Below are 10,745 nucleotides of genomic sequence, written 5' to 3' on the forward strand. Positions count from 1 at the left end.
ACTTGAAAAAAGGGCAATTAAAGGTCTTAAAAGTTCCCACAGGTGTGGATGAACATTAAGAATACTCGTGGAATCACTAAATCATTTGTGTTGAAAGGAACATTTAGAAGATCACCTAGTTGCAATTGCCCTGCTGTCAGCAGGGACACCTCCCTCTAGACAAAGTTGCTTCATGCCTCATCCAGCCTGGCTTTGAATGCTTGGGAAGGGGGGGAGGGATTCATAACCTCAATGGGCAACATGTTCCAGCATCTCACCGCCCTCACAGTAAAAAATTTCGTTCCGATTGCTAGTTCAAATCTACCCTTTTCCAGTTTAAAGCTATTTTCTTCCATCCTGCTACTGCACACCCTTAAAGAAGTCCCTCCCCCATAGCCATCAGCACATCAGCGTGCACAGGTAAGTCCTAATCAAAAACAGTTAACGCTGCAGGCGAGATGAGGGAAGAAAAGCAGTATGTGATGCAAAGTGGAAAAGTATAAGTCCTAATGATGCTTGCCTGGATGTTCCAGAACAAACCTTCAACAAAACAGCTCTGACAGTGTTCATCCATACCTCAGCACCTCTGGAATTGAGGGCATATATGCATTCTTTGTTTTTATTTTATATATACAGGCAGCAGCTTCCAAAGTTTAATCAAGGCAAAAAGTTGATTAACTGCCTTCAGCTGAAGCCTGCCAGCAAACAGCCCTCTACCTATGCACTGAGCATTTGCTGTGTGATGTTTTAGCCTATGAACATTTCTGTGGCACCCCATCCCAAAAGCTCACCACTCACCTCAGCAGCTGGCTGGAAGATTAGCTCTACAGCTCACATCAGAAAGGACCACTTTTACAGATAAATGTGGAGGAAACAGGAATTCTGACTGTGCATGAGGAAAAGGGGCCAGAACAGAAAGAAGTACAGAAATAGCTTTTGCTTTGCAACGAAGACAAGCATTTCTAGGTATACATATGCAAAATGAAGCTGAAGTACTAAGAAATACCTTCAGACCAAACACAACACAACCTGTGTAAAAGAAGCGTTCAATATAAGTAGTACTACCACAAACATGTCTCATCCATTCCTTTCAGCAAGCAAATCTCTCTAGTCACTTAATGGCAGTCACCTGTTAACTGTTATGATTTTTGCCACAGCTCACAAAAAGCCTACAGGACTCCTAGGAAACAACAAATCACGGAAACACAATAGAGCAATTCAAGCAAACTAGCTGCATTCTGTATTTCTCATGCATTTTGGATATTTGCATGCTTGTTTTCAACGAGATGCTTTAATCCACAGCATAAAAATTTCCTGCCCATAGACTCCATAGAACAGTAGCACAACAGAAGCTTTGAATCAGAAAGGAGCCTAGGAAACAAGACTCTTCTTTGGCACAGGACCAGGAAAAACCCAGGTAAGGACTCACCATTCTCTCCTCTATGGTTTCACTGCAATACCAAGTACGCTGCAGTTCCATTACTTCCCAGCCACCTCTTACCGTGGGGCCTCATTGCCGCACATCAGACTAATACCATCTACAAATACAAGCAGGCAAAAATAGGTTTAAAACAACATGCTACGCTACTCACTATGCTACTTTCCTTGTTCTCAGCAAGTCAGATCCAGACTTACAGCTGCCCCTCTTGACCATGGTTTGTTTACACTGGCAATAAGGCACTGCTGAGACACTTCATAAGAAGTCCAGTTGAGCATTTATGAAGCTTTAAAGCTTTAAAGGTTCAAAGTGAAAAACACCATGACAGTTCTCCAGTGCGTGTTCACAAGCAGGTTGTTAGTGCCAAAGGTTTTCCTCTCTGCCTATCTAACATAAGCTGAAAACCACCTACCCAGAAGCACCTGCTGCATTTGCTCAGCTTCTCCCCTCACAAAGTAGCGAGCAAACATGGCCAAACAATGTTACACAGCAGCAAGAAATGCATTCTAGAACACTTTCTCACACCCCTTCCTCTCAGCAGCTCCTCCACTGAGAGCCAAAGCAATACTGTAGAGGAGCATTCACTTCCAGAACGGCTTCAGCTTCCATTGCTCTGCTTTTCTGAGAGGAAAACCAACACAGAAAGCCTGATCAGCAATCTGAAAACACCACACAGGCAGAGAGTACTTACATAAGCTACTAAATTTCTATTACTCATGTGAATAAAGGTAGAAACCCTAGGACGATCCCCGTACAGCTGGAGGAGGCCCTCGCTTGAATTGGGAGGAATTTTATAGAAGGGGGGCAAGGCTTTGGCTTATCCATAGCACATTTCAAAGGAATAAGCTTCTGGAATTGCAGATCTGAAACCTTCAGATAAGAAACTGGACCAATCACCGTAAAAGAAAACTCGTTCAAACTGACTCGACTATACATTGTGTCCAAGAAGGAGTGAAAAGCAAGAAAACATTCAAGGTATTAGTCAGCATAGGACAACCCACTGTGTAGAATGGTTTAGCAATACCTACTTTGGGTAATCATGAGTGTGCATTTTGCATGGTATAAATATGACTGCTTGAGGGACACTAGTTGCACAGCTGGGGTAGTGTAGTGGAAACTCCACGTCATTCAGGTGTATATACCTTAAATGAACTACCTTCCATTCTGACTCTTGTTAGTCAGAGCATTGTTCTGCAGGTCAACTGCACTGTTCCAGCAACTGGTTAAGACACTAAGGAGAAAGCTTTTTAGTCTGTCTTTTAAGCCTCCTAGAAGCAAAAGCTACTCATTCCCTATATGCTGGGATCTACTTGCTTCCTACGTGCGCACAACACACCTGCCAGATTTAATAACCTCAACAGCCTGCATATCCCATAGAGCAGAGAGAAGACAGGATAGACATGATGAAGTCAGCATGTCAAGGTGTAGCTACGGCCACATTCATTGAAATGTCGTGTTGCTCTTGAAAATAAAATTAACACCATTAGTTAAATAACACTCAAAAGGATTTCAGAAATGCAAACCCGTACCTGCTTTCAGTGACACTGCAGAACTGGCATCCTCTTCCATCAGCTAACAAATCTGAGGACTTGAGTTGATTCCTTGTCAAAACATCCTGAACAACAATTACACTTTTGGCCAAGCAACACGTGCCTGTAACCCAAAAGAACATAATATTAACTGACAAATTAGTTAAGAACAGCCCTCCCCAGAAGGAATTATGTCCTTACCTTACCTACAGAGTTTCTGCAACAGCTGTGTATGCCTCTTATTACTAACCACTTCATTTCCCCTGGAGGTACCCATATCACCTGGGAGCAGTTACTGTGGAAACCACAGACAGTCGGTTTTCCCCCAGATAAAGTGTTACTAAGAGGGAAGTGAGGAGGAAGGAGGGCATTCCGGTGATGTTATTGAACAGTGCAGCAATCAAAACTACATACTAAAGCTGAGAGGATTTGAATCAGTTTATTTTTCCAGCAACAGGAATTTCAGTACATCTCCTCTGCTCAAAACAGAGATAACAGCCTCGGTGCCGCTCACTCCACATTAGATAACGGTGCCACATAAAACCTCAAGTGTCAGAAAGAAGCTATGGGAGTCAGTGAGGCAAGGTGTGCAACAGAGCAAAACCAGAAAAGGCAAAATGCTGTCCACACAGTTTGCCCTCAGCTCAAAGGAAACAAACCTATCCGCAACCATGGCAGGGCAAGCGAACATATCGGAGCCTATCTAGGAGACAGGAAGATGAGGGCCCCAATACTGTGGCTGTGTGGGCTGGCAAGGTCTCCCCTTTTTAGTCATCAACTGAACAAGCTGAACAAGGTGATCCTTTACTCAGCCCAAGTAAGGACTCATCTGCAGAACTGTGTCCAGTTCTGGGCTCCCTAGTACAAAAAAATACAGGGACCTCTAGGAAAAAATCCAGCAGAGGGCCACAAAGATGGTGAAGGGACTGGAGCATCTCCCCTATGAAGAAAGGCTAAGAAAACAGACTGTTTAGCCTTGAGAAAAGACAACTGAGAGGGGATCTAATTCAGGTTTATAAATATCTGAGGTGTGGGGGCCATAGCAGCAAGGCCAGTTCTCTTCAGTGGTGTGTGGAGACATGACAAGGGGAAATGAACATACTATGGAACATAGGAAGATCCACACAAATGTGCGCAAGAACTTCTTTACAGTGAGTGTGACAGTGCACTGGAACAGGCTGCCCAAGGGGGTTGTGGAGTCTCCTTCTCTGGAGATATTCAAGTCCCACTTGGACTCCTACCTGTGCAACCTGGTTCCTTCCAACCCCTACAATTCTGTGATTCTGTGAAGTACACGGCTGGGAAAGACACAAAGCAGAGGTCACAGTTATAGATGGTTAGTGAGCCCTGTGAAACAGGTTGACACTGTGCCTCCCTGCCAGCCACACAGTGAGTAGGCTCTTAACAGGCAAGAGAAATCACAAGTAGTTAAACATCAGAACAAGCCATTTACACAATAATGAGCAACTTCAGATGGAAGAAAATTGCTGGGCAAGTGCTGAGGTTTAACCTCACAGGTGGGAATGCACCACACAGTCACTAACTACAGTGGCACGGGGGGAGAATTGGGGGGAAATTATATAACGACACATAGGTTGATATAAGCCTATTTACTAAAATAGAGAAAAGGATATGAATTATAAGCTTATATACATAAATGGATATAAACAACTGGTGATGCACAAGTAATTGCTCACCACCTCCTGACCAATGCTCCAGCTAAACCCGGAGCAGAAGACAGATGAACACCCAACCCCCTTAGGTCAGATTCAGGCCACTCTCCTAACTCTGCTACCTCCCGGCTCCTTGCACACTTTGCTGAGAACAGTCTCAACTCTGTACAACAATGCTTTACAACAGCTTCAATAATAAAAATATTAATTAAATGATATCATAGTTATCAACTAGAGAAAAAATTAAATCAATATCCCACACACTCTGAATAAAGCAATTACAGCCCAGTTGAAACAAAGACAGTAAACTGAGGACAGCTCTACCTTGGAGGTGATAGCTGTGACTCAGAAGATAGCTCTCTTCAGACCTGTCGATCTCAACTTCTATTAACATAACATGCATTAAAACAAGGGCACAGATTTCTCTCCTCTGACATACTCTAAAGACAAACAAGAGAAATCCTCCTGTCTACAGACTATTTCCCAACAGCTTACCTAAGATCCTCATGCACTACACAAAGGGGCATTCACTGTTGATGGACCACAGAAGCAGGAAGCATTTCTCTAAACCACACAGCCTTCACAATCCTGTCTCATGGACAAGAACAACTCACACTGCCTGAAGACAGGAGTCGATTGACATATCTCTTCCCCAAGCAGCTAATGGAAAAACAAGTCCAGGGGCTCACAGAAAAAGCGGTAGCTGACTCAAGTGGCTGGAACATACTCTAAGCCCAGCCCCCCTGCAAAAGATTTATCTACCTGGGAGCTCTCACGTGCTATCCAGAGAACCAATATTACAAAGACAACAACCACAGCACATTACAAACTACCTCTTTCTATTTAAAATAAAAACTGAATGAGAGTTTTTCTTCCTCTTCTGAAGAAATCCTATATCCAAACAGCAAAATAATTATACACTGTCTTACTGAAGCAACCGTGTAGTGTCATAGGTAAGACAGCACACTCCAAAGAAAAACAACTAAATAGAAAGAAACCGTGATCAGGTTCTAAAGAGTTAAGCTGATACCTATACTCAAGCAGTAGAGGCATTTTCCTACATAATACCTTGAACTTCAAATAGCATATAGTACAGAGACAGTACGATGGATAACTTGAGACATTAATGCTACAGCAGAGCATGGTATAGAAATGAAGCTGCAATTCAACAAAGACATAAAAAAGAAACATAACAAATTCTCATGCCGTATCAGTTGTCACAGCATGAATCATCAGCTTAAGCACAGCATTAGAGGGCATGCTTACATGACTTTTAGAACAAGTTAATAAACATTTGGTCAGCTCAGCATGAAGTCTGATCCATTTCCACTCACCTATGCAAATCTTCAATGGGCGGTCACTTGCTGCTTCCTCATCACATAATAGGGTGTGGGGGTGTTAGACATGTCACTACCACCAGTAAGTTGCCTAAGAAGGAACATAACAACACTTAGATAAAGTATCCTAAACTCTTTTGCCAGCTAACTGGGGATTCCAGGCTACCGAGGTTTCTGATCTCACTAAGCTGATCCGCTGAGAGGATGCACAGCAATTACTGTGTGGCTGGGCTGCTCGGAATACAAATTGTACTACCATCTTTTGGCTGCACGGAGAACTGCACCTTCAGACTGCCTCCCTCCTCTAAGAAGTCACTGTACTCCTTTAATCTAGTCAATGAAACAACCGCTCCCATATAGAGATGTCCAGTACAGTCAATGAGCCGAGTCCTTCACAGAAAGCAACTTCTTGTGGACGGACCCAGAAGAATGTTAGTAATTTTGGACAACTGCATTACACTTGAAAGGAAAAACACCAGTCTTATACCGATCATCTAAGAAGCAACTACACATAGTTCACATATCATACCAAAACCCTTCGAATCAGCTCCATGTTTCCTCTAGCACTTCCTGTCTGTGGGACCATAGCAGCATTCAATACCCAAATAAGTCAGTACCCATCAGAGCTGGTATTGATTTTAGACTCTGATTCACAATGTGTAGTTTTTATCTAGGCCAAGTTAGTAGTGATGGACAGTACTACTTTAAATAGATAACCATGCATTACAGAAAGCTTTCTTTTCTATGGAGGTGTCATGCACAATTAACTGTCCTTGTTTGAAGAGTCAGCACCCGGCAAAGAAAGAACTGGCATTCAGGGCACGCATTTTGGCACATGGTGTTTTGTAACGCTTCACCAATTTATGATGAAACCAAGGCAAAAAAAATCATACCTTCACTGAAAGGAAAAAAATATTTACTACGGGCCTCAGTGGAGCTGGAATTTTATCAGCGGTATCTAATAAATGGATCCATGGCCTGGAGGAAGACAAAGGATAGGTATTTTAATTTAACAGAAAGCAGTTTGAAGGAGCTCTCAATTATTCTATGCAGGTGCAAAGAAATCAGAACACAGTACACACCTATGACCAAAGTCAAGAAATACAAAGGAAGTCAAGACAGGTGTTACTTACTATTGACTACTCTCACTCGCCTATTCCCACTAACTCCAAGTTCCTCTGGTGTAATTAAAAGTATATACAATAAGGAGCGTACCTACTAACTCTAATACATACATTGGATGTTCTCAACTGCAATATTCAATGAAGAAAAAAAATGTCACTGCAACCAGAAACCAAGGGTCTCAATTCACATTCCATTCTGACCTCTAATCCACAGCCTTCCAGTAAGAGACCTTCACACAGCATAGTACAGCACTGGTTAACACCCTCACTCTGGACAACCAGTGCGAGAGTTTGACTTCCATACCAGCTAGATGGAGGTAATGTTGTACAGCTGAATAACTCAGATTCACTCAGGACTACAAGAAACACTGAACTGCCCACTGCCCCTGTCCCTCAGCAGTGCTCCAACTTCCTCAGTTATATAGAATATGCTTTTATCCTGGCTATGTCTAAACAGAGCAAAAGCTCATGCTTTCTAGTATTACTAATAACATTTCACCATTTCTCTGCTCATACAAAGCAGTGGCAGATGTCCAGCCATTTGAAAAGCATTAAAGCCACCTGCTTAACAAACATTTTCAAGCTTTTATTCTACACCAAAAATACCCAGAAAACAGCATGACAACCCAAATATACATCTTAAAGGGACCTAAAAGAAAAGTCTCACAGTATATTCTGGGAAAAAAACAATGGGTTTGTGGAATAAATCCCAATTAGGAAGTTTAAAGATGAAAGAAACCAGCTCATTTCCAACATCAAATGCACCAGTGAAAGGAACCTAAAACTGCAGAAACATCTTCAAACAGCCAAACGTACCCTCCCACACAAAACAAGACCTTCAGTGAGACAAGAACCACAAAATAACCCTACTCAGACATCAGAGCTAAGTGAAGTAGGCCTGCTAAAAAAATACACCTCAAGAAGCACAAAGGAATGAGGGATTACACATTGCTTTAGGCTATCGCAAACTACATAGAATAAGGAACCAGACTGAGCCACATAACAGCTAAAACCCTCCTCAGAAGCTTCATACCTGCTCAATTAGAGTAAGTGACTGTGCCAGCAAAAAAAAAAAAAAACCAACAAAATAAAAGTGTACCTGGTGTACAGCTCGGTTCTACATCCACCCACATCAGCTGGGACTTCCTGTAACTTCTTTCTAAAGGTCTCTGGATGAGCCACCAAAAGACTAAAATCCATCAGACTCTGTATCCTTTCTTTCACTGTGAAAACTGAACAAGATAAAAATAACTCAATCAGATCATTCACAACACACAGTATATGAAAGCATACGTACATAAAGCAGTTCCAGCAAACACTGACATTTTAAAGTACCTAAGACCGAAATGAGCTCCCTCACAGTAACAGCAGAACACGATCACGGAGGAGCCTGCATAAACATCCCTACCCTTGTTTTACCTTTGAAGAGATCCTGTATTTTCAGGCTGCCATACCTTTTCACCTCCAAAAGGTGACGCTGTATGGTAGGTTCCTAGTTCTGCTCTTCACAGAGGCTGCCCTACAGCAGAAATTAACAGCCTGCATAATTCAATAACTTGCAGGACTGCACTGCAGACAGCACTGCAAAATGGGTTGCTCTTACTGAAGAGAGAATACATTCTGTGTTTCAAGCGGACCACTTCCTAGATATAGCTTCAAAGCCAGTAATGTCAGCTAAAAGGAGAGTAAGTGAACTCCCACTTGAAGACAAACTGCTGGAAGCTACTGAGATAACATTACTCTGGAATAGCCACCTGGATCCACAAAAGTCCGGCAAATAATCTTCACAGATCAGTATCTCTGCAGGAAAAGAACCCTCAAAGCTAACTACTTCGTTAACTATGACACAACATTAAGAATCCACCAACTGGAAGTTCTTAACACCTCTCCTTTCCCTCATACAACTGATATCAGAAGCTTCAAATCTCAATAGTATGTGAGCTGCCAGCTGGTCTTTAAAAAGGTAAAAATAAATCCCAAACAAAAGCTAGTTAGTAACTGTAGTAGGAAAAATAAACCCCCGTACTGCCATTAATAAACACAGTCCTACAAAGAAGGTAAAAAAAAAAAAACTTGAGCTGAAACAGCTGGAAACCCAAGGTACAAATTAGACAGGCAAGACAAATAAGTCAAAACTTTCTCCACATTTGCCAATTAAAACAGCCCTGCTCCAACTGATCCAAAGAAGTCAGTCTTTGTCCTCATGAGTAGTCTCAAGCAAAAATAAATGTTTCTGTTTCAGACAAAGCCTAGTAGATAAATAAGTCCCAAGCTGCAAAACCTCATCAGTAGCATTCCTGCCGTCACACCCCAGGCCCAGCAACTTGAGGCAGAGCTAGCTACTTGATTTCAACCCCCTTAGCATAGTCAGTGGAACTCATAACTGAAAATATTGCACCCATCCATTCTTGGAGACTCCAGCAGCTCAGCTGCCTCCCAGATTGATCCGCAAGAAGAATGATAAACAGCCAAAAGAGCATTAAAGGAAGGTTGTGATACTCTCCCATAGTTAATTTGAGATTCCCAACCCAAAACACAACTCATTTAGGCTGGCTCCATTCTCCTCTCATTATAGGAAGAGAACCAAGCAGCAATACACCCTCGAAGCAACGGAGGACAGTGTTATCCCACCCTGTATCAGGAGATGTGTTACCACCACCTCAAGGGAGGACATCCAGCAGCATGAAGTGTACCATGTTTAGACAAACTAAAGTGCAGGAATTCCCCTATGAGCATTAAGAAAAATTCCTTGGTGTTCCCTCACTGTTCCTACCTAGGCACAAATGCTGGAGAAGACGCCATCCTAAAGGTCCCTTACAATCTCAACCATTCTGTGACGCCAGTCTCTACCCTAATAGGTCAAACTTGCAATTAACTTACACATACCTGACTCCTTTCTCACACATAACATCCAACCTTTCATGCAGAAAAACCTAATTCTTTCTTCCAGAGCTCCTCCTGAGCCCAGATAACATATCAATATTACCTCCAAACACAATTTAACCACCATTAAGGACAGCCCTGCTATTCAAATAAGAGCTATTAAATCCTGCATGTCATATTTCCGCAATAGTACAAGTTGAGTATTTGACACATCCAAAACATCAATCCCATTAAAGCATGCAGACTACTCAAAACAACTGAGAATAGTTAGCAAACTACGTAACAAATGTAAGAGACAACAACAAAAAGGAGGAGAGTAACAATACCTATAGAAAGATAAAGGTTAAGTAGGCACACACATATCCTTCCTTCACTGCTACACCTCCCACTACATTTTCACCTGTGAACTCCCACCTTCAAATTTAACTAGCTAAGTTCACAACATCGAAACTCAACTTACCAGTAGTACAACAAGCAACCACTTCACAGTGGACCATTCCTAAGCAACCTGAGCAATCAGATCTGGCCTAAAAGAAAAAGATGGCCACACCCGACCAGCTGTGCAACATAAGTGAGTCATTAAGAGATCTGAATAGAAACATCACTGAACAGCAACCACAAAAAGGTAAAAATTAAGATAGGCCCCTAGAGCTTGTTCAGCCTTCATGTTTTTGAGACACTCCTCTTCTTCCTTCCCTCAACCTTAGACAGGGTAGATTTGTGTCAAAAGACACACCAGATGCAGCATTACCCAAACACCTCCTCCTTGTTCAATTTGTAAG

At 42.2% G+C, this 10,745-nt stretch overlaps 1 long non-coding RNA gene across 2 annotated transcripts; it reads right to left on the reverse strand.

The window, feature by feature from the left end:
- Positions 1–2,955: 2,955 nt before the first annotated feature.
- Positions 2,956–8,313, reverse strand: LOC140254355 (uncharacterized). Of its 2 annotated transcripts, XR_011904171.1 has the most exons (4): positions 8,180–8,313; positions 6,850–6,934; positions 5,954–6,047; positions 2,956–3,070 (listed from the first exon to the last, which is right to left on the reverse strand). It is a non-coding gene; the product is annotated as an uncharacterized lncRNA (long non-coding RNA). The 2 variants fall into 2 exon arrangements; XR_011904170.1 differs by lacking the exon at positions 2,956–3,070 and having other exon boundaries at positions 5,649–6,047.
- Between the last annotated feature and the right edge of the window lie 2,432 nt (positions 8,314–10,745).

This window comes from Excalfactoria chinensis, chromosome 6 (assembly GCF_039878825.1).
Source record: "Excalfactoria chinensis isolate bCotChi1 chromosome 6, bCotChi1.hap2, whole genome shotgun sequence".
NCBI lineage: Eukaryota > Metazoa > Chordata > Aves > Galliformes > Phasianidae > Excalfactoria > Excalfactoria chinensis.